Raw genomic sequence first — 25,166 nt, forward strand, 5'->3', positions numbered from 1 at the left:
GGATTTATCCAGGGCAAAATGTCCGGAGGGGGTGGTGGCACATTAACTTAGATGAGCCATCCATCCACCTTTCACTTGTTATTAGCTGTGAGTGATAAACTGATCCCAAGACATTCCAGTGTAAACCAAAGTAGGAATATTGCAGACCTAAAGAGTTTCTATTTTGCAAGAAGTAAATATCAGGGAAGAGTCAGGATAGGACCTTGTTATCAAACAAATGATGGCCAATGTACATTTATAGCGAAGGCAGCAAATGGAAATTGTAGACAACTGAGACCATATTTATTGGCTTTGGAATTAAGCAGTAAGAAAATGCTTAATCAAAATTGTAGGGTGGGAGTCCAGAATTTGTGGAGATCTTTACAAATTATACATACCCCATTCTTGTCCTGTAGTTTTGTTTTTTCTGCAAATGCTTTTACTTTTTTTTTTGCCCCCCTCTGGAGTAATATGCCAGTTATACAAATGTTTGACCCTGTGAAAATTCAAAAATTTATTATGTTTTCTGGCCTTCGTGAACACAAGCCAACCTGTGTCTGCAGAAACAGCATTGTCCAGAAGCAGCAGTGAGTATGCAGAGACACGTGGTCTGCTTTACTTAAGGGTACTTCCCAAAGCCTTGTGAATATGTCCAGAAAAGAGAAATATTCCTGGTCAGTCTAATCACTCCAACATTTACCAACAGGAATTAGTAGGAAAGATCCCTGTTTTAAATAATGACCTCTTATTTATGCAATATGTGTTATACAATAATAATGTGTTCCCTGTCTGTTCCCCAGAATATTTTCTAGACTTTTGGCCAATTTCAATCAAAATTGGCAGACGGTTAGATGTTTCAAGTTTCTGTAAGTTTCTGCAAGGCTAGAAAAATTAGTTAGCCAAGTAAAAGAAAGAAACTTTATTACAATATCTCTGTTATAGACCTTCCACTACAGGGGAAGCTTCAGTATTAATTCACCCCTTACTGCACAGGGAATCAACATGAGAGCTTAACATCAAAATACTTATATGTTGCAAACAAGGCTTCACTGCCCCACACCTTAAAAAACCTCTGACCTGACAGGTGGATTTTGTGGTGTCTACTAAGATTTATATACTGACTGAAAGCTGGCATATTCATAACACTCTTAGTTTGGGCGAATAATGTTAGTGTAGTTCAATTAAAATTCCATTTAATGTAACTCAATTAAAATTTCAGTGGACCAAGAAGACAGAACCCTCTAGGAAACCAGACTTGATTAGGTGCAATGCTTGTGGAACTACTGTTCAGATTTTTTGCCCTGGAACTGAATGAATCCACTGTGGTCATCCCTTATCATGTGCTACTGTTCTGAGAGAAATGAATGAGCTCCCCTTGTAACTGCAAAAGATGAACTTTTTTACACGGTCATGGACTTCCCAGTCATAGTGAGTCATGAAGGCACGTTCAGCTCTCCTGCAGTTTCTTCCCCATTCTTCCTTCTCTCTGAGACCGAGAGCATCCTGGTTGTCTGAACTAGCTCTTGTGCTCTGTTCTGCCATTTGTGCACACCAGGATTCTTGCTTGTCTGTTACTTTGAGAGCTTCGCTTATCTTCCTACTTTCTGGTCTTTGTTCTTGGTACTTTTATTGAACTGCTATTTGTCCTTTATAAATTCAGTCCGAACTTCAAATTCTTCTCTTGTTTGGCAAACTCTTTGTTGTTAATTCTCAACTCTTAATTTGAAAATTGTTTCTTCAGTATTCAGTCAGTTCTTCTGCAGTTTCCTTTTTGGGTCACAAGGTTAAAACGAGTGTGTTTAGGAGGTTATTTTGAGGATACAAAACTTGAAGAACCCCATGAAAAAAGCAATACAGTTTCAGAACCAGTTTCCTCCAGCTGCATTAATGAACAGGATTAAAACCCACACAGTGCATCAGAACTTGCCACGATCAGAAGTAAGGCTTCCTTCTCATCGTCTTGCTTTCCACTGTCACTCATCAATTGTCTTTATGGAAAGAACTGCTCCTGAAATCTCTTCTTTCATCTTTACAGAGAGCCTTACCACTCCATTTCCCCAATGGGGTTACTTTAATTTGTTTCTATTTATTTTTCACTATGCATATTATTTGGGAAACAGTTCAGACCCAAATACAGTCAAATTCAAAGTCACTCTTGACAGCTGAATAGAGGCATCTGCCATGGCCCTTTTCATCTTTTTTGTTTCTTAAGCCATGTGTTGAGATGTGCATTTCTCAGAAATACCATAGCAGATTCTCCGCAAAGCAGGTAAGCAATCATTTGCACAAAATCACAAGGATGGGCTTCAAAGTGAAATACTGAGGAGCAAAATCCAGTGCGTTACCATGAGGGTGCAAACTGTAGTAAGAATAACGATGGCCTTATTCAGATGTAAGGAAGTTCCCTCAGGCCTGTCAGTGGGAGAGAGGGAGCACTGCTTCCTCTTACAGATGTGTGTTGAGACAGGAAGCTCTTGCAGCTGCTCTTCCTCACATAAGTGCATTGCAAACACGGTCCAAAGTTTCTTCTCATGGACTTGGGACCTTTGGAGGTAAGCTTGGTCATTATTTGGGCAATTTCGATACTTTGCATAGAGAGGGAACTGTGAGAACAACATAGAGGTTCTGCAGCTTCTGTTGATCTCCCAGGCAGGCTTTCCCAGGTGAATCCATGAACACACCTACCATGACATTCACCCAAACCTGCACAACACAGTGTTGCACAACACAAAGGTTCTGCGTTAGACCTCCTTGAATCCCTGCAAACTGGCATCTCCCTTCCTTGCTGAAGTTAATCATAGACATCTGGACAGTATTTTGGCTTTGTCACACGCTCAAAGCCCAATCCTATAGGCAACTTCCTGCCAGTCTTTAGCCTTGCACAAGAAATAGCCCCCCTCAACATGCTACTACCTGAAAGTTAAGTCATATTGACCAACATTTTCAGGAAACAGGGACTGCTTTGTCATGCTCATAGTGTGTAGGAAATAACTTTACTCTCTGTTGGGAACTTATGTTTGAATGCCTGTAGGTGAAGAGGTACTATTTCTTCAGTCAACTGCTTGATGGATAATGGGCAGGATGCAGGCATTTCTGTCAGTGTATCAGGTGGAAAAGGCAGCAAACAGACACACCTTCTCAAATGCACGTATAGCTTCCGGAAAAATTGGGAAAGCAGGCTGGGGAATTTTAGCTCTCCATGTGACAGTATTTTCATTTGTGTTGTTCCTGGTATGCCATCCACATTTTCCCCTTTCCTCCCCTTGCCTTAATCCACATGTAAAGGTGAAAGAAAATCTGTTCATGATTGATTTATCAAAGTGCTACGCGAGTATTAGTCCTTCTGGTGGATTTGTCAAGTTATGTGACGTATTGTATTACACCACATGAGTTATTTGTCTTTGTCATGCTCCTGGGGGAAGGTGGGGAGGAGGTGTTGTGTTGCATTAACAGCAGTGTAAATTTTACTGTAGACTGTGTATGACATGGGGATTCAGATTCTCTTCCTGGTTCTGCAAAGTAATACATTTGTAAGGGCCACCTCAGTAAGTCCTTCAGCAGCTGAGAAGGAGTCTCTAGTTGTGTTTCAGTCACAACAGAAAGGTTTTCTCGAAAATACATTACAGGAAATAATACAATTTCTTCGTTTTCATTTGCCTGGGGGACTATTTTAACTCCCCAACTTCAGCACGGGTAATGTTCAGCTCCAGCTTCCTTCAGTTCACTTCTCAGTCTCCAGTTAACTTATTAAAGATGTGTTCCAGGAGACATTTCCAGATCTGGTGGCATGATTTTCTTTTTAAAGCAGAACTCCCTTGGCATTAGCACAATAGTGGAGCATACGGTTTGACAGCCTGTGGTGTTGGAAGGTGGGAAGGGACAAATGGGGAATGAACACGAGTTTTTGGTCTTTCTGCTTTTGGAGAATACAGTCACAGGACCAAAGTGTGTTGGGGACCAGGTAACTGAGGACAGATGGGAAAAATTCAGAGGCAGCTTAAAAAATTAAGAAAACTGTTTCAAAACTGATTTGAATTGAAAGAAGAGACCAAAACCTGTAATAAATGGATCGTTTGTTTCTTTCTCCCAGATCAGCTTCTAAATTCTGAAGTTTACCATTTCATAGACTGAAACACAGGTCCATCTGCACACTTGGCTTGGGTAACTCTTCTGGATTACTCATATCTAAAGAAAACAGTAATTTAAAAAAAATATTTTAAAAAGGTTTAAAATAGATTAAAAAAAAAAAAGACCATGGCTTTGATGGCTTTGGGAGGAAAAGCAGCCTACAAGAGCTGGAGTTAGAATCAATTGTGTTTACTTCCATCTTCACTGTTTTGGATTTTTTGTAAGTGAGGAAGATTTTTTTCCAAAAAATGGGATTGAGAAAGGTAAGCAAAAGAGTTAGAAGTCTGGTTTTCCAAAAAGAAAGAGCTGCTTCTTATCAAAAAATTAGGAAACTTAATAGTGAAATGAGTTTCATTTTCATAGAATCATAGAATGGTTTAGGTGGGAAGGGACCTTGAAGATCATCAAGTTCCAACCCCCCCTGCAATGGGCAGGGACACCTCCCACTAGACCAGGTTACTCAAAGTATCCAACCTGGCCTTGAACACTTTCAGGAATGGGGTATCCACACCTTCTCTGGGCAACCAGTTCCAGTGTCTCACCACCCTCACGGTAAAGAATTTCTTCCAGATACCTAATCTAAATCTACACTCTTTCAGTTTTAAACTCAGCCCTCGTCCTATTGCTACACTCCCTGAAAAAGAGTTCCTCCCCATCTTTCCTTCATTTTGATATGAAATAATATCTTTCTGTTTCTGGCAGGAGGGACGTGACTAATACTATTTCTCTTCTTAGTGTAATGAAGCCCGAGATTGCATTTGCTTTACTGACTTATACATGGCTGATGCTTCCGTGCCCCTGTATTTCATATAACTGACTCACTTATTAAATATTAATAACCTTATTTATATTATTCATCTCAGCTTTTTATTTTATCTATATGTTTAGCTAAGGAGGCAACACATCATACAAGCTACCAAACAGAAAACAAGTTCAGCGGATGAAGACTGCAAAAATTATGTGAGATAAGCAAACACAAGAAACGTAGAGATATGTAAAACAGGAGTTAATCTCCAGCATGCCTAGGTGGATGCAACCCTACAAGCCTTAACCAAAGTTTGTCATTTGACTTCTTTTCTACCACAAATAAAATTATTTGGTACATACACATCTCTACAACCCTAGAGATCCTTCCTGTCTTATATGGCCTCTCTACCTCATTTCTGTCAAAAAGCTAAGAAACAATGGGCATGCCTTGAAGGAGGCACCTGAACAGGCTGTATCTGCAATTGTTATCAGCAGCCTCTGCTCCTTCAGTTTCACTAGGCTAACCTTGAGTTTTAGCTAGTGGAGGACCTGGTCTATTAACTCTCTAACATTAAGTGTTTCATGGAGATGCGCTCCATGTCAAAGTTTAACTCCCCACTGAGAGGTTTTGTGAGGGTTTGCTGCTGATGGAGAAACTATGTCACAGTAAAGTGCAAATTCTTCCCTGGTTCTAGTTTTGTGTTTGTGTGACTGTTAAGGTACATTCCAACCACAGCTGTAAGATGAAGATATGCTCAGTCTCTAATAAGTACTATATGTATCTTAGAAATTATATTGACTAACTAGAAAGTCTGTAATACTCAGACAAGTAGGGGAGCAACCCTGCCATCTACCTCTGCGATTAAATGTACTTATAAGGCAGTGCTGACAGACTGAACTATATCTAGATGGGCAGGATAAGACCAATTATTTATGTTGGAATTTGGGAATATAAGCATCCCCCAAGAAACAGGAGGGAGGTGAGTTTTAAGGTAAATAAAGGGGAAAAGGAGAAATATTCATAAGTTTTTCAACTAAAAATCAAAAAAAGTCATGCTTTGAAGAGACTGGGATTAATTTTTCAAGCTGGGTTTTCATTTTCTCATTGTTTGTTTTTGTTTTTTTTTTTTAACCTCAGTGTCTTGATAGATTTGGATCTGTGTTTGTAGTAAACTACGTGCAGCCAAAACTTCTAAGGGACATCAGTTTGCATACTACTTTAATTTCAGTCTACATGCCTTTGATCTGCATATTTTTAAAGCAATGGATTATGAAAGGGAATATTTTTTTATCCTTTAGGTCTCTAAATTACACCTTGTTCAGTTTTAAAGAAAACTGCTGGTGTCTCAAGGAGAAAAGAACCCTAATCTGAATCCAATGTCATCTTCAGTGCTCACAGAGGGAGATATCCTCCTTCACAGGGATCCAGTCTTACACAGGCTGGAACCACCTGTCTCTCCTACCCATGCTGTGGCCTCCCAGGACCTTTTCTCCCCTCTGCAATTAGTGTCTCTGGCATATAAAATAGCCCTTCCTCTTGGAATATGAGGAATTGGTGCTGGCAGACTCCATGTACAGTCTTCTCAGGTGTTGGCAGTCCAAGAAGCCCTTCTGTGTTTTCTTGGGAATTGCTGCGAAGCAGTTATGGTAGGAAAACACCAAGAACACATTTACAAAGAAGTGCATCAGACTAATTCTGGCAGCCAAGCCTGCAGATCCTGCAAGTTGCATTTGGCAATGACAGGCCAAGTAACACCTTCCAAGGAAAGTGCAGGAAATCTCACAACAGACAGCAAAAAGGAATAGCTCACCAATAAGAGGAATTCTTACCTACCTCTCCTCAGGCAATGGAGCCTGAAGGTTTGTGCAATGGTATCTTCAGCATCTGTCTACTGGCCAGAGAGACCTGGCCACCCAGTGCATGGGGTTAGGGGCTGCAGGGTGAACTAGAAGCTTTGTTTACTGCCGTTGATGTGGACGTAACTGCCACATAGCTGACCTAAGTAAAGGAGTTTCGGTGATATTCCAAAGAGAGGAAAACACATGGATTGAGCAGCAGAGACACAGGGGGTGATGAGCTTACGGCAGGGGCTGGTAATTCTGGAGGAGTTCAGGATGACGACTGAGGAAGGATGGAGCATGCCCTGTATGAATCTCTGTGTGTATTTCCAATAAACCAAGGGGATCCCTGATATTTTACCCTGGGGATAGACTGAGCTAGCTTTGTCAATCACAGAAATGATTCTGCTGCTGTAGTCTGATGAAACCTCTAAATTGAGACTAATACTCCAGCTGTAAGTAAACATGTTGGGTCAAAAGCATTGATGTGCTACTGTTCACGTAAATGGTGTTTTATCAGTTTGCTTAAGTGCTGACTCTTAGCTTATGAAACACTTTAATTTACTGTATAATATAGTCAACTTCGACAAACTGCTTGTAAATAAACGGTTCTGATGAAGCCTGATAAGTCTCAGAGCCACAAAACCATTTTTGTTTGCCAGTTAAGATTCAGTGGCCTGAAGAAAAAGTAGATAAAGAAACAGATATTTGTTCTCTACAAATAGGTTCTTTTTGCTTTTGGTAATTCACACATGTTTGAGATAAACACTAGATAAACAGGGATAGTTTCTTTCTACGTAGTGCCCGAGGAATGGAAACAATGCCTTCAAGATTTTGTGCTGCCTTTTTAACCGTAGCACTTATTTGTCAAAATATTGCTGATGTGCAGAAACAAGACGCTTTTTTAAAAAATGAGTCATCTGAGGATTTCAGAGAGAACCTAGAACACCATGATTTTCATTATGTAGTGTCCAGTTTGTTTCATTGCTTTATTTTCAGTTGTTTGTATCACTTTTAAAAGAGTATTATAAATTACTAAACAAGTAGTACACTCAGGAAGTACTGAAGAGTGTACACCCAGTGTTACCCAGCCTACACTCAGCACATTCACTGTCAAGGCTTCAGGGCTCTCAATCTCTAAAGGGACGAGTCAGTGAACAAACTGACATCCCGTTTCCTAAAGACATGTCTACCCTGCTGTCAGTCCAACAGCAGCAAAGGGCAGACATACCACAAAACCTACACAAAATGAATCTAAATTAGCCTGTACTGCTGTAGCTGATTTATTAAAGAATTTGTATTTTTTACATAAGCTAAGGATATATGCTGTCTTGTTAAGCAGGACTCCTTTCATTTAACCTGAGCCATCTGAAGACAACTCACTGGCCTATGTGATCTTATGGGCCTAAACTTAAAATCCCCAGTTAGGTGAAAAAAGCCTTCTGCAATGTGGTTCCTCTGTGTTTCTATCCAGTTGCTATGCACTCACCTCCTGCCAAATCAGGACTAAACCATTTTTTCGTGTAACACAAGAGCCCAATAAGGCCCCTGTTGGTGCCCCCACTGAAGGTCCTAACACAGTTCTGTGAAGAACAAGCTCTGATGCAATGTTGAAGATGTACGCATACAAAATGAGAGCTGAAATTAACCTGTGTCAGGCATTTTAATACATCAGTACATGAATGTAGAAGGCAGTCAGCTGGTCATATAGAGGTATTTGTTCACTATATCAAAACTTTTAACTCTAATGGCCATAGAGCTGTGCAAACAGAAACCAGTAAGTGTTTGAGAGGCCTTGCTAAAAGCTGCATAATTGCTCAGACAGACAAAAGAAGGTATGAGCACTGAACATAAGAATAAAATAAGTATATTATGGTTTCCCTTACTATAAGAACAGTCACATGGCTGCCTTCCAAGGAATAATACGAGCAATTAATCTCGTAGTGCATTCATGTGGTAAGATTGAAATCTTTATAAATTACACAGTAAAGATATTTTAGCCTCAAATATCCTTTTTAAGTCCACCAGTATTTTTCAAGACATTTACAAAGTTAATATTTGACATTATGTTTCTAGTGTTTTAATAATATAAAAATGATGTAATTACAATGTTAACCAATAAAATAAGGGGTATAAAATACAGAACCAATGCAAGCCCCTTCAAAACAACTAATCACACAACTCTTCCTTTCCAACATCTGCTATTCTTCTCTTAAGCAAAAAACTTTGTGAGTAAGATAAGAAAAACTGTTGTAATATGATGTTATTACTTAAAGCTTCTAGAGTATTCGGACTGCTTAAAATAGTTCCTATTATATTGTAATTCATATTGCGATTGTATTGAAACATGATACTGTTTTAAAAAATAGCTTTTTAACTAACCTGTCATTATTTAACATTGTATGCATGTATTTCTATATCATTGACTTTAAATAGTTTGAATACTTTGAGAGCCTTATTTAAATGTGTAGCTTTTACTCCACATTTTCCAGGTTGGTAATCTCTGATTTTTGTTAAAGTCGAGTATTCCTGATAGCCCTAATATTCAATATGTATTGACACTGTGACCTTTAATATGCACCTTAACAGATATTTTTGTGGGCTTTCATGACTGTTGTTATTCTGTGTGTGCATGTAAAATGTTTAACTTGGAAAGTTTAACAAGTACCTCTTAACTCTGCTTTTTGACAAGCTCATGATCAAGAATTCCAATCCAAACAGAAACTCTGAACCATTTCAAAGCAAATAGTATAGTATATTGTTTTCATGTAAACCTGAAATCCTTTGGAAAGATCCATCAGTGCCAGAGAATTGTCTGGAGGAACCCTGCTTCTAACAAATCCCCAGGCTTAGAAGCCCAAAAGCTGCGAAGTGAAAATGGCATTCCTGGATATCAATTTTACTGAGTAACTATGGCATCCTGGGAAGAGACTAGTAGTTTTAAAACACCATGTTGCTAGCTTACGAACTAAAGTTTTCTTTGCATTTCCAGCTTTTTTTTTTTTTTTTCATTTGATCAGTTTGGTCAAAAACTTTCCCTTTATCAGCATTAACAGTTACACTGCAGTCACTGAACTGATGCTGAATTATTTTTTTGCAGTATTGGGATGTATTAAATCTGTAACTAGGTATATACAGTACATACTAACTTGAAGTGTTTGTGTTCTGGTGACAGCCGATATTCACAGTTTAGTTATATTTGCTGGAAAGAAGAAACAGCAAAGCAGTAAAGTTGGGAGCAATATTATTGTATGTTATTGTGCAGAGTACCTACACTTGGAAGAAAATATAGACCTGGTAAAATCACCTTCAATTAATATATATTCTAATCCTTTTCCAGCAGTTCTCCCTTTTTGATGTCATTTTTAGACTTTGATCATTCAAAAAACAGAGCCATGCTGTCCATCTGGTCATTTCTTCTGTTTTATTTATTGCTGGATGGAAGTCCAAGCAAAACTTTGATTGCTGTTTCAGCAGTGACCACCAGTTTTTGGTGAGATGCATTCTTAATGTCAGAAAAGTGGCCACTTGTAATGTTCAAAATGTTTTCACAGACATGGAAAAAAATAAAAAGTTACTTGTCAATTGCACATGGATTTGTTTATGTCTTAATAGAGAGGTTGTTATGTATTGACGAGGAAACCTCATTCCTTCCTTTCTATTAACTGTAATCTAACACCACAGCAATAAATATGTCCCTAGTCAATAGGTTCAGTGCCTCTGCAGACGCTCATCCTTGAGACCTGCTGCAATTCTTCTAAGTCAAAATCCCCAATCAAGGTAATGATAATAGACTTTTAAAATAATTTTCCCACCCCAACCCCTTCTGTCCTAAATCTGGTCATTGACAGTCCTCAAATCAAATTACAGCAATTTTAGCCCATTCCCCAAAAGTTGTAAGATACTAGGCAATCACTCATGGGAAGTGTGTTGCGGGATGATAAGACCTAGTCAAGATCTTATGGGTTTCTATCCCGTTTCGATTCAAAAGGGCTCATTCAGCAAGGTCAACTTAGTAGCTTGTACTCTGTGTACTTAAAGCATCTGGAAAGCTTCTGCAAGTTTTTGCTCTAAAATTGTCATGTGATACATAGGGTTACTTGCTACTTCTGTACTCTCAAGATATACCAAGCATTGCCAGGCTAAAGTTGTAACATTTTTTGTAAACAACCTAAGTACTTTTAATTGATTTGCAATTGAAACAGTCCCAAATGGCACAATACAAAGTGGTATCATCTCGCAGCTCCCACATGGAAGGTGTTGACCCTTCTACATTGTGGAACTGAAGCTATTTATTGAGGGTGGACTGAAAGGAGTGGTCCTCATTGTTGGGTCTGTTTTGTTTCTGTCAAGTCACACAAGACTGAAGGGGATCCTGGGAGGGAAATGCCACTTTACAGCCAATTTATTTTGCTCCAACATATGCCGATTGATCATTGTCATTGTGAGTGAAGATACTGTCTGGGAATAAGGAGAGTTTGGGAGAGAGGCACCCACCAGGTGCGCAAAGCATGCGACCACACTGACTGTGTGGTCATCCTTTGCTGGGCAGTCTCTTATTCAAAGGTTCCCTTGTCTCTCCAGCAGGGCTTTTTACACAATTCCTTTGTGCTACAAAGCAATTGATCCTGGGGGGAGGTGGAAGCTTGCTGTGTGATTTTCCAGGTAAAGGGACCTTTGGTATATGTGTGTGAAGTTCGTTACCCAGGAGTGTACAAAGAGTTGGTGTGGGAGGAAAGCTTGGTCTCCCTTCTTGCACAAGCAAAACAACAAACCTTTCATTGCTCTCTTGCTTCACTGCTCCTCAGCCACCTCTAAGCTCCTCTCCTCTGCTGCTCTTCATGACTTGCCAAGAAAGCTGTGCATCAGTGCCACAGCTCACTGCTCAGCATTGGTCACCCCTTCCTTGGTTCTGCTGCAGGACCTGTCAGAAAACGTGGATTGCTGAAAGCCACAGGGCCTTTCTGGAGATTCAGCCGTGCTAAGGACATTTTTGCATCTCTACATTTAAGGTCTTTTTCTACCCCAGGTTTTGGTACTCCATTTCACTGAGGTACTGGGCTTGGGAACAGACGGAGGAAAAGTAAAGCAGAATATCGGACAAACGTACGTTTAAGTGAGTATGAAACCACACTGCTTCTATCTGCCTACTGTATTCAGTAAAACTTGTCTTTTTTCTTCTTGCCTCAGGTTTTTTGTTTGGTTTTTTTTTTTTTTTTTTTTTTATGGGAGTTAAGGTCATTCAGTGATGCAGTGTGGGTCTGTCTGTCTGTTCATTTGCTGTTCCCAGACACCTGAAGTCAGTGGCTGATTTCAGTGAAATCTGACAGAGGTGTGTGATCCCAGAGGCCCTAGATTCTTGCAAGTCCCATGAAGATAGGGGGTCAAGCAAAAGAAAAAATGTCCCTATTAAAAGAAGGCCATTGTGTGAGCTCAGCCTTCGTTATCTACCAGAGAAGCCAGGAACTAATCACCAATAATGCAGATCTACATGAAACCAGGCTTTTTGTTCCACAGCTCATGCAATATGTTGGGTTTTTACTCATAATCTTGCTTATTTTGCTAAATTTTACATGTATCCCTCCAAGCAGACAATGTTTTTTGATTGGTTGGTTTTGCTTCAGATTTGTTTTGTCTATACGTAGAAGTCATACACCAGAACCGAAAACATAGAATGGCTATAATTTGAGTGGTATACATGTGGTGTGTTCATAGTGTTTATTTCTGCACTAAGGGTAACCACTTACAATAGAGCGTAGTACCTCTATACTGCTATAATCATGGTCACACTATGGACTGTACTGGTGCAGAAATGATAAATCATGCCATAGGAGAATATGGCCCATTATATTTCTTAATTGAAGCAATAGGTATTTCTCCACACAAACTTGCCCACAAGTCATATGCACCTATGTTTTATAAAAAAAAGGCATTTTTTTCATATTCTTATGAATTTTCACCTATCTAGAGGTTGCAGTGCAGTTCACTTGGGTAGTCACCCATCTGGCATATCTTTACTCCTCACCATCCAACCCTTGAGTTGGGCACTGGATTTTTATCTTTATTATATCTATAATATTTACTTTTTATTGGGGAATGTATTTCATGAAATCCTAGAAAATCCTGAAAATTTGTTCTCCACCACACCACCAATGTAGTCCATGTTTCAGCTTCTATGTGATGAAGTCATATGTGCATTACAGACTTCTGGATATTCGTCAAAAATTCTTCCTAGTGGAGTGATTTAATATGGGGCTTTACATATTACTCTGTGCTGCTGCAAACTATATCAGCCAGATTCAGATCTGGTGATCCGTTGATCTCCCTTGCTTCTCTGTGCAAGATAGTCACTTAAGATAGTCACATACAGAGATCATTCTCCCTTTAGCATAGCATTTACCACATTGACTGTACCAAGAGATACTGTACCCACCCGTGGAGGAACAAAACCATGAGGCTAAAGTTCCCTCAAAAAAAGCAGGGGGTGAATGTGTAGATCTTTATCTTTAGTAACCATAACAAACCTCACTACATTGTATTGCATATTTTTACGTTAACAATATTGAATGAAAGGGTATGACGTAAAGGAGCACCTCCCAATAGATCTGTAACAACGATAACAGTTTACAGATATGGCTACTATTTCTAGAATGTAATTAATTAGACAAAAGAAAAAAGGTGGACTTCATCTTATGCCCTGTTGGATATCTGCAGTGTTTGTATCAAAAGCCTATGCCTCCCTCTGCAATGTCTGGACAGAAACGGGCTCTTTTATAGTACTATTCATAAAATATGATTCATAACATAACACTGAAAGAGAGTTGGGTGAACTTTATCATAAAAGTTGTGGTCTCAGGGCTCATGGAAAACAGGTTGTGTGAGGAGTGCAGTACTGCTAGACCTTCTCAAAGATTGTACGATTTCATTACACTTTTGTCCTGTTTTCATATAATCCAAGTAACTGGAATTAGCTGAAAGCGCAATTAAAGAAACAAACTGAGACCATTTCTATGCATTTATCTAGGTTGTTCGGATGGTTATTTATTTCTCTTTTTTGATGATTAACAGTCTACAGTAAAATTATCATTTTTACAAGAGGTAGACCCAAGCTTCCTCAGTGTTTGTGCAGAGCGTGCTGCAGGTTAGACAGAAGCATTTATTCCAGTAGTTTCCATACCCATTCTGGTTCATTTTTGTACTGTCTAGCATTACAAACAAGCAGGATTAAGGCAAGTGAAAGACCAGCGTTTTTTTCTCCAGCTATGTCAACAGTAGAGATTATCACTTGGGAAAAGTTTTCTGGAGGAAGCCAACACCTTGCTGCTTTGCCTAAAGCTTAACCACTGCAAATAGTGGAGTGACCCAATGAATGTATTCAGTGAAGAATCTGTGTACGTGTGTTCTTACACGGTTTTGCATAATTCTGCTATGTCAGTAAAGCTGTAGCTGTAATCGAAATTACATTGTCCTTAATGTTGGACTTGGGCCCCTATCTGCCTTTCATCTCAATCCTGAGTTTTTTCACTTGACCTCAAACAACAGTGCAGCCTGACCATGGTGGGAGATCTGGTTACCTCCACATAGCAGAATGACCTGGCTGCTGCTGACTTTCCAGCCAGTGTCTGCAGGGCTTGAGTCTACCTATGTGCAGATTTTAACACAGAAAGCTGATGAACAGGAATTGCACAATTCCTTGTTCCTGGCTTCTGACCTATCAGCATACCATCTCTCGCATTCTGCATGGAGTAGTGAGGTGTATGGAGGAGAAACAAGTGTCTGCATAGATGTTCTTCACAGGAGTGGAGATCACATGGCAAGGTGATGCACCTTTGGCTTCATATGGCCTTTGGCAGGAATCTTGGTGCTGACTTAAGAAATGCACGTAGTATGTACAGGATACAGACCTGATGTAAATGGGGGAGGGTGGCTTGTAGAAGGCAAAGCAAGCCAACTCTGAACATCAGCAGAGACAACTTCGAAGTGATCTTCATTCTTTGGCAATTGCAGAAAGGGTGTGCATTGAAGCTAGGTTCTAATCTACTTCCAAAATAAGACTGAAGAGTTCTGGCACACAGATTGTTTTTAGTCCTGTGTTTATAAATCAGGGTATGTATCCTTAAGGAACACAGTGAGAACGACTCAACTCTTTGGGGTAAGACAGGTCTTTTCAAACATGTAGCAGTTGCAGTAGCATCCTGTTCTCAGTGGTGCAAAATGAGTAAATTTGGTGAGCAGCAGCTCCTAGGGTTCATGGAGACGGGGACTGCCGGGAGTCGTGTTATCAAGAAAGCAGTGGAGGTATATGGGAAATTTAAAACTGTAAACAAAGATGATGAAGGTAGTGGCAGGAATCCTGGGGAACGTGATAGGTTTTGAATGAAGACAACAACCCGTTTCTCTCATTATGTATATTTTTTCCTAAAAAAAGAGAAAGTAGGGGATGGGGATTCTTACAGACCTTGCCTGTTTTTTCCAGTATTCCCTGTTTTTAACTCCTGGGCTCCCTCAATTTCTATTATTCTAGACTCAAACCAGGCAGACAACAGTGCTAGCTTATGCCTTACATATCAAAAGGGAATTAATTAGCCAGGTTTTTCAAACATCTGTTCATATAATTCCTAACACAAAGATAGAGGTGGTATTTCTAACAAGTTAAAGTTTACATTTGGATAATACCTTTAATCCAAAAGGATTTACAAGAGGATTCTTGGGAATCCTCTATTCCAGAAGCATCATCCTTCAAACAGCAAAATGAGTCCAGAGAAATGCATCAACTAATTTCTCATTCCTTGGGTAGAAATATGCAGAGATTTAAACTGCACGCCACAGACGTCCCATCACCCATTTGCATCCATCTAAAATTTCATAGCAGGGGAGATATCATAAAAGGCAACTGCCAAAATGACACGTAGAGGGAAGTAAAAGCTTCAAGGACATATTTATGGCTCATGTCCTCATCAAGCTTAACAATCTGTATTTAGCCAGTGCTAGTGCTGCAAATAAGTTTGTGACTTATCAGCTTGACCACAAAGGTTAATTAAACTTCTTTCTGGATTTGATATCTTTCCAAGAACATGTATCAAATGATCTGTAGAGGCTAGCCAGTTTGCTACAGGTAATGCTGTTATGCATAAGAAAACACAAATCAATCAGGGCACAGTGAATCTATCAGAAATCTGCCAAGAAATCAGGGAATAGGCTCCAGTTGCATAAAATTTCCTCATGTCAAAGAGACTATATGCTTAAAGCCAGTCTTGGTGTCACTCACTATTTCATGACAAACCTCAGAGTCCTCTGGTGCCTGTCTTAAAGCAAACAGCTGATGTTCAGAGGTTGCGCGAAAAATCCCAACTTTCCATTCAATGCAGTGATACTCACAGAAACGCCGGAATAGATGTCTGCTCGTCCCTATTACTGGATAAGAGAGATGGCATAAATTTCAAATGTCACTGTGCCCTACTATATTTTATTTTCTGAAAACATTTGCCTTGCCTCTTGAATGGATATCACATTAAAGGCACAATTTTGAAGAACTGCTTTCCTAGAGAAAACTCACCTGGAGGTCATAAATCTGGAAAGCATAAACAAAACAGCGTAGCCAGAACCTATAGCTTTAAAGAGATCCTATAATGAAGAACAGAGAAAAGGATACAGAAAAGAATGGGATGTAGCTTTTGCTATGTACATCAACTTTTATGAATCACACCTATATCAGAGAAAAGAGGAGAAACCTCCCAAACCCAACAACCCCTTCCAATATACTTCAGTGAGAAAAAAATTCCTCTCTGCTCCATATCTGGTTTAAGTTCCTGTGTGCAAACAGAATACAGCAGCTGAGTATCAGTGAGAGGGATATGTGACAGGAGCACTGCTGTACCCTCTTAGTGCTGACTAATATCCAGGACTTCAGAGTCTGAAAAACATACCCAGAAGCCAAATCATGCATGAAAGGACATGGAGGAAATGATTGCTTCCGACTCTGTCTTTCAGTACCCTCCCTCTCCCCAAAGCTATTGTGAGGATGGGGGAGAGGGGAGGTATCACAGCTGTAAAATCTATTCCCAGGATTTCTACTCCAAACTTATCTCAACCCTTCCATAGGGATCAAGCTCCATCTTCAAGTTATTTAGTTTTCTAATAGCCTTTTGGAAGACCGATGACAAATCTGGTACTTTGAAGGTCATGACCGGTTTATCACTGTCTGATATTTTGCCTACTTCAGTTTCCAGTTTGCATCATTCCCTGTGCATTGTTCTCCTCACTTCAGATTCAAAGCTTTTATGTGTCTACAAAGAAATGTCATAACCCCTTTGAATCTTTGGCTAAATAAGCTATGCTCTTTTAACTTATTTTAATCAGCTACTTCATAGTCCTTACTCCTTTTGAGCAATAGAAACTCAAGAAAAAAAGAGATCACATGCTAAAATACAGGTATTTTATAGAAAAAGAAGAAGATTGAGCAGATCAGACAAGTGAAGGTTTGAGTGAAAGACCTGGGAAAATAAATTAAGCCATTCATATTTTTATTCATGTATGTATATGTATGTGTACAATTGCATTTATGCACAAATTTGGTTTTCTCACTATAGAAACAGAGTTTTAACAGAAAGCACTGTCTCAAGGTCTTCTTGTACAGAAAAGCTATGAACATGATGTTTTAATACAACAGGGAATCATGTACATTTATAGAATTAGAAGATACTCAGAATCACTGCATAACTCTTCATTACCCTTCAGTAATTTCTGTTCAGACAGGAGCAGCTGGTCAGGAAATTTCTGTTTTTGTATACAGCGAGAAAATAACTACACAAGGTAAAATATATTTTTTTCTTTCTGGACAATGATTGAAAATCAGAGACTTTGCTGGGTGTCTTCACAGGAATGGCGCTAGTTGAGAGCACTTGGGGATTTATTTTTGGTCTTTTTTTTTTTTTTTTTTAATTCTGTCTTAAAACGCAATATAGGCAGGAGTGCTTGAATCTGGGTTTTGGCTCTGGGTAGATTTTGTCTGTTCATTTGTTTTGTTCATGGACCCTGTCAGTGCAATAAGCCAAATGAAACTAAACTCTTCTACTTCAAACGTGTGAAATCCAGATCTGATTTATTTTATGGCTTGAGCCCTTTCTTATCTTCTTGCAACCAGCAGCTAGAGAGTTAGCTCTCTGGTGAGACACTGCAGCAGACATTCACTGTGTGTGACACGAAACACTGGTTTCCACGGAAATCTATATAATCCCTATAGTGACTGTTTAGTGATTATACAGTGATCTACATAAGCTCTGAAGTTTAGCTCTCTTCTTTGTGTGTAGGATAAACCTGAACCAAGCTGTATCTATTAAAATCTATGCATATAAGAGAGATTTAAACAAATCAACACACAATACCAATATTAACTTTAAAGCTTTGTACTTTTTAGAAAAATGTTCAAAGTAATGTCCACATATCAGGTGGCTTCCTCCTAACCAAGTGAAAGCTACAGAATGGCATTAAACTGTATTGTTCATTCTGGTGGACCCTATACTACGTCCAGGCACATCAGAGAATTTTAACCCAAACTGCTACAGAATACTAAAGGCAAAATCACACAAAGGTCATGAACTGAGCTAATCTGAAAAATATTAATGAAAATGCCATTGAAGCATTTTTGCCTTGAAAAGAAAAAAAAAGGGGGAAATACTTTGCAAGACCAAGTTAAAGAAAATGACATTTTTGATTAGGAAAAAATTGTTTCTGCCCGGTAAAAAAAACACTTTTTGCGGCTCTAACTTGAATTAATTTTTTGGTTATAGAATGAATCCTAGAATTGTTAGAGTTGGAAGGGACCTTAAAGATTATCTAGTTCCAACTACCATGCCATGGGCAGGGACACCTTCCACTAGACCAGGTTGCTCCGAGCCCCATCCAGCCTGGCCTTGAACACTTCCAGAGATGGGGCATCCACAACTTCTCTGGACAACTTGCTCCAGTGTCTTACCACCCTCACGGTAAAGAATTTCTTCCAGATATCTAATCTAAATCTACCCTCTTTCAGTTTAAAACTGTTACCCTTCACCCTATCACTACACCCCCTGATTAAGAGTCCCTCCCCAGCTTACCTGTAGGCCCTCTTCTGATACTGGAAGGCTGCTGTAAGGTCTCCCTGGAATCTTCTCTTCCCCAGGCTCAACAGCCCTAACTCTCTCAGCCTGTCTCATAGGAGAGGTGTTCCAGCCCTCTGATCATCTTTGTTATGTTTTATATACACATATATAAATATATATATATGTATTTACATATAAAGTATATGGACTATATAAAATACATGGACTATATTTAATACTAAGAGGAATGTTTATGTATGTTTGTATGCTTAAATGTAAGGGCATCTCAATAAATTAAAACTATAATACTATAAGAAATAAACTGAAAACTGAGAAGAAAATGACTTTTTTCCCTTTCTACCACATCAAAGAACTCATTTTAAACCAACCTGGTGGTTGGGTATCTCCTGGTTTAGTTTTCCCACTGAAATCCCAGCAGTTAAACTCGTCAGCTGCATCGCTTATGAACTTTCATGGTTCAGAATGAGTTGGCAATTGACAAATTGCTGAAGAGGGGCTGAAGAGTATTCTGCACAGACAGCTGTGTTAGTGATTTGATTTTATGACAAGCAAACAGTGCTTACCAAAAGGGATTTATTAAGATATATAACACAGCCTACCTTCTGCGTCCCTGCAAATGTCAACACTGCTAAAGCCTAATATTGCATAGACTTTATTACACTCTTAACTGGCACTTGTCTGATCTTTGCTATTCACATAACTTGCCTGATAAGGCACCACTGAGGCATGTAACTTGCTATAAATGCTTTATCTTTTTTCACTTGTAATCTTGTTATGCCACTGTCAGATAGACTCTGAAACTTATGCATTGGTTCCAGATGAATTTTCTATTTTTACTGTAATAAAACAATCTGTGTTTTCCTGTTGGAAACATAAGAAAAAGCTTTTAACACAGTTACCAGTTTTCCGAGAGCCCTAGTGGGACTACACAGGCATTTGGTAATTTCCAAAACACGCTATTTTTCCCACATGATTAAGGTCATCAGATTTTTTGCTAGCTCTTTAACATCAATTTATTGCTTAGATTTTGTCTGCCCCATCCCCCCCCCCCCCCCCCCCCCCATGCGTGCGTGTACAGAGTGACCTAATGCCCCATAAATACATTACCATAAATTCGGACAAATCAACATCCCCTTCATATTTTTGAATGAAATCTGCAAAATACCTCTGATCACACTCAAATTTAACCTTTTAAGATTTTGTTCTATTCCATGGACTCCTTAGTGTCTGCAGGACTAGGACTTTCACATGTGGAATTAACTCATTCATTTCATATAGCCTTAGGGTAGAAGCTGTTTCAGCAGATTTTAGGGTACTTTTTGCTGTTTTATCTTCCCCATCTCTTTGCAGACTCGCTAGTCCTGCTCCATAGCGGTGCTATGACAGCTCCAACACAAGTTCAGACTGGTTTGAGGAAAGGGGCAACTTACCTTCTGGGTTAATGGTTTCATATAAATGTTTGGAAAAATAATTTGGAATGAAATGGTTAATATTATCATGAGGAATAAGCACCTCAGTTCTCTTTAGCTAGCTAATCTGTCACTGTTAAGCCACCGATATCACTGGCTTGCAAAGTTTGAAATAGCTCCCATGACAACTCACCTTTAGCTTTAAACTGGATTGTGTTGAATATGGGGAAGAGAAGCTGTAAACATATAAAATCAATGACTCGTGGCCATTCCAGTGGTGTAACATTTTTCAAGAGTCTGTTTATATCTGATTTTTAAGCATCCTGACCAAAAAAAAAAAAAGTATGATTTATGGTACTTTAACCCTGAGAGCTGTCACGTAAGTCGCCACTGGGAAGCCAACAATGTGCTGTGCATTTTAACTACTTAGGCTATGGGGAAGGGTTCCCTGGGGGAAAATGTAACCTCCCCAACCTACAACAGATCATGTTTCCTTCACTTCTGTTTTTCTGGGATGCATGTCTGATGGATTTTGGTATAACAGCTGACCATTGTCCCTACTCTTATTCATCTCCAGCCCTGCCTATTCTGAAGTCGTTCCTGCAGTAGAAGCCAAGGATTTCTTCCTGGCAGAATTGCCCCACAATGAGCTCCATATTCCTCTTTGCTGATGCTACTCAAGCCTTTTCAACCCCTTCTGTATCAGTAGGATTTCCAACCTTGACCCATTGCTGCAAGGGTCCTGGCCTTGAATGTTCATCCAGTGAATGTAGCTGTGTTCCCCATTGGCAGAACAAATATGATTTTAAAAATTAAGGAGATGCCTGCTTGGAAAATAATTCTATATAGGAACATTCACTGGCAAGAGAAACCTGGTACTTACAGCTCAGTAACTTCTCCCTCTCTCTTGTTCCTCACCGATCCCTATGTAAAAGCAGGATGGGGAATAGGAGGGGTGTATCTTCATGAAGATTAGGGGAGGTAGGATAGGGGAGGGACTCGAAGTGGTAGAGCAGACACCTCCACCTCCCTGGCTAGTTATAAGAACTGATTAGGTCTAAATTGAGTAACCCAGATCATCCCCTTCGGGTTACATCTTGCTCTGCTACCTCCAGGCAGGCAAAGCAGGCTGTTTAGCATAGACTTGAACAAGTTTGTTTTTAAATAGCTAACAGTGCCCAAAAAAGGAGATCTTCTGGTCTGCCTGCAGCTATGTAAACATCCTACTGGTTTTTTCATTACTCTGGAAATGTTATCTAACTATTCCCTTTGATTTAACTATGGCTTCATCTCCCCCCAAAAGGAAGTGATTAACATTCATCAATGCACATTTAGTTTTGCATACCAATTTGGTGATCACTTAAAACTATAGTAATGTCTTCTTAAGTTCTACTTAATTGGGATGTTTTTAATCTAAGAAACAAACAAAGTCAAAGAAAGAAGTGTTCTACTGAAACTGCGGCTGAAGAAACAACGAAGTCCTAACATGTAAAGATGTTGGGTTAATAATATCATTTTATAAGTCCAATAATTTAACAATACCCTATACTATTATTTCGCAGAGTTTATAGGAAAACCTAATCCACAAAGAATGTTTTCATTTTCCTGAGTCTTGTAATGTTGACTGTCCCTGCTATTTTACCTAAAGGTTTTGTGGAAGGTTGGTAAACAAGCAGAGGCCAAAAGTAGGATAAAAATCCAGCGGCTGAATTGAACCACTACCACTGTTCACCAACAGTGGCTATTAAGCGATGCAGAGGCATAAGGACTTGTTCATATTGACTAATAGGTGGCCCTCTTTGTTGCTTAGGTATTCCTGCTGAAGAAGGTACTTTGATTTCCTGCAGGTCCTGCACAGGGCTTCCCTCCTGGCACCTTGTATTATATGTAGCTACAACCCTATTTTGGAGTGCTTTCCCTTTGTGTCAGCTGATATACAAAATTACCAGAGGCAGTGAAATGATGGGAAACAGACGGGATCCAAACCCAGCTGTAGTCAGTGAGGATCTTTCCCTTGAGTTCTCTGCCCTTGAGATCTGACACCTTGTATTTAATGGACTGCTTTGCTCAGGATGCTGAAACTGTTCTTGAATGCTGAAATATGGTCCTTCCTAGAAGCTCACATCTGCTGGCTTGAGATGACTTCCATGAAATGCCAATGATCACAAAAGTACACAAGACAAGGGTGACGCTAGGATTGGGCAGCTTTACAGAACAAAGAGATGGAATCAGTGACTGCCTTCGGAAACCGAAGTAATATTTAACTTGACATTTGCTGACAGCACAACTGAACTGTGCTTCCCCAAAGTCATGGAATATTTCCTTGATCATGAAGTTACTACCATTTTAATACTGTCTTTCCAGTATTCACTGAGAGTCTGTAATCTCCAAACAGACCCCTCTTTGGGATTTGTTGTGTCTGTTGCTGTATGATTGAATGTAAATGCAGGTTAGACTGTGAGCTTTGTGGACAAGAGGGTTTACAAAGCATTCAGTTCCTTCAAGGAGCACACAGAAGGAGTTGCAAAGGATTTGGACAATAAATTGCAGGATAAAGAATGGAAGGTCAAATCTGGGACATATTCCTGATGGGATCTCTCTCCATATCAGACCACAGTCATTTGATGGGTTACGGGTAGGGAGGCTAAGAAACACTTTGTGCTCAGTAAGTCAAGGATGGAGCTCTGCTAAGAATCTTCCAACGATTGCTCACAGCGAATTCTAGTTATAATGGATGCCAAAAGCTTATATGTCAAGAAAATATGACGGCTTTAAATACACTCAGTCTGACGTGGGCACTTAACTGAGGTACTTAAATTAGGACCTGAGTCAGTGGAGAGTAACACAAGGAGATTTGTATCTTTAATGGGCTGAACTGCCTTGGTGAGGTATTGACTTGGTGGGCAACTAAGGGTCTTAACTCACTAATGCACTTACACGGATGAAATCAGGTAGGATAAGCTCAAGGTGACATTTGGGGTATTCAGGGTCTGACCTCATCTATACAGATTAAAACAAGATTGTATACAGATCTATCTATATCTGTATAAATTAAACAAGAGGAGTTAGAGATAGGTGCATATCTGCTGGGCTATGATGTTATTGGCATCACAAAGATGTGGTGGGATGGCTCCTATGACTGGACTGTTAAATGGAAGGATGCAGACTGTTTAGGAAGGACAGGCAGGGGAGATGAGGAGGTGGTGTCGCCCTCTATGTTAGTGACTAGCTGGAGTGCATGGAGCTCTGCCTGGGGATAGACGAGGAGCCAAGTGAGACCTTATGCGTCAGGATTAAACGGAGGGCAGGGACAGGTGACATTACAGTGCGGGTCTGCTACAGGCCACCTGACCAGGAAGACCAAGTGGATGAGGTCCTCTATAGACAGATAGGAGCAGCCTTACATTCACAAGCCCTGATCCTCATGGGGGACTTCAACCATCCCAATATCTTTTGGAGGGAAAACACAGCAGGGCATAAGCAATCCAGGAGGTTCCTGGAATGTGCTGATGATAACTTCCAAGTGACAGAGGAGCCAACGAGGAAAGGTGCTATGCTGGACCTTGTTTTCACCAACAAGGAGAGGCTGGTGGGGAATGTAAAGCTCAAGGGCAGCCTTGGTTGCAGTGAACATAAAATGGTGGAGTCGCACAGCAACCTCACTACCCTGGACTTCAGGAGAGCAGACTTTGGCCTCTTCAGGGGTATGCTTGGTGGAGTACTGTCGGATAATGCCCTGGAGGGAAGAGTTGCCCAAGAAAGCTGGTTAATATTCAAGGATCACCGTCAAACTCAGGAGTGACGCATCCCAACAAAGAGGAAGTCAGGCAAAAATGCCAGGAGGTCTGCATGGATGAAGAAGGAGCTCCTGAACAAATTCAGACACAAAAAGGAAGCCTACAGAGGGTAGAAGCAAGGACAGGTCGCCTGGGAAGAAGACAGAGAAATTGTCCAAACAGCCAAGGATCAGGTTAGGAAAGCTAAAGCCCTGATAGAATTAATCCGGCCAGGGATGGCAAGGGCAGCAAGAAAAGATTCTACAGGTACATCAGTGATAAAAGGAAGACTAGGGAAAATGTGGGCCTTCTCCAGAAGGAAATGGGACACCTGGTTACCTGGGATATGGGGAAGGTTGAGGTACTCATCTACTTTTTTGCCTCAGTCTTCACCAAGTGCTCTAGCTAGACTGCTCATATTGCAGAAGGAAAAGGCAGGGACTGGGAGAATGAAGAACTGCCCACTGTAGGAGATCAGGTTTAATACCATGTAAGGAACCTGAAGGTGCACAAATTCATGGGACCTAATGGGATGCATCCACAGGTCCTGAGGAAACTGGTGGATGAAGTTGCCAAGCTACTATCCATCGTATTTGAGAAGTTGTGGCAGTCCTGTGAAGTTCCCACTGACATTTAAAAAGGAAAAAAAGGAAGACCCGGGAAATTACAGGCCAGTCAGTCTCACCTCTGTTCTCAGCAAGATCATGGAGCAGATTTTCCTCGAAACTGTGCTAAAGTACATGGAAAATAAGGAGGTGATTGGTGGCAGCCCACACGGCTTCACTAAAGGCAAATCAGGTCTGACAAATTCGGTGGTGTTCTATGATGGGGTTACTGTGTTGCTGGATAAGGGAAGAGCAACTGATATCATCTACATGGACTTTGTGCAAAGTATTTGACACTGTCGCACATGACGTCCTGGTCTCTAAATTGGAGAGACGTGGATTTGACAGATGGACCACTTGGTGGATAAGGAATTGGCTGGATGGTCACACTTGAAGAATTGCGCTCAACGGCTCCATGTCCAAGTGGAGACCAGTGATGAGTGGAGTTCCTCAGGCGTTGGTATTGGGACCGGCGCTGTTTAACATCTTTGTTGGCAACATGGATGTTTGGATTGAGTGTGCCCTCAGCAAGTTTGCCAATGATACCAATATGTCTGGTGTGGTTGACATGTTGGAGAGAAG

Source organism: Vanellus vanellus, assembly GCF_965231255.1.
Source record: "Vanellus vanellus genome assembly, chromosome: 6".
NCBI lineage: Eukaryota > Metazoa > Chordata > Aves > Charadriiformes > Charadriidae > Vanellus > Vanellus vanellus.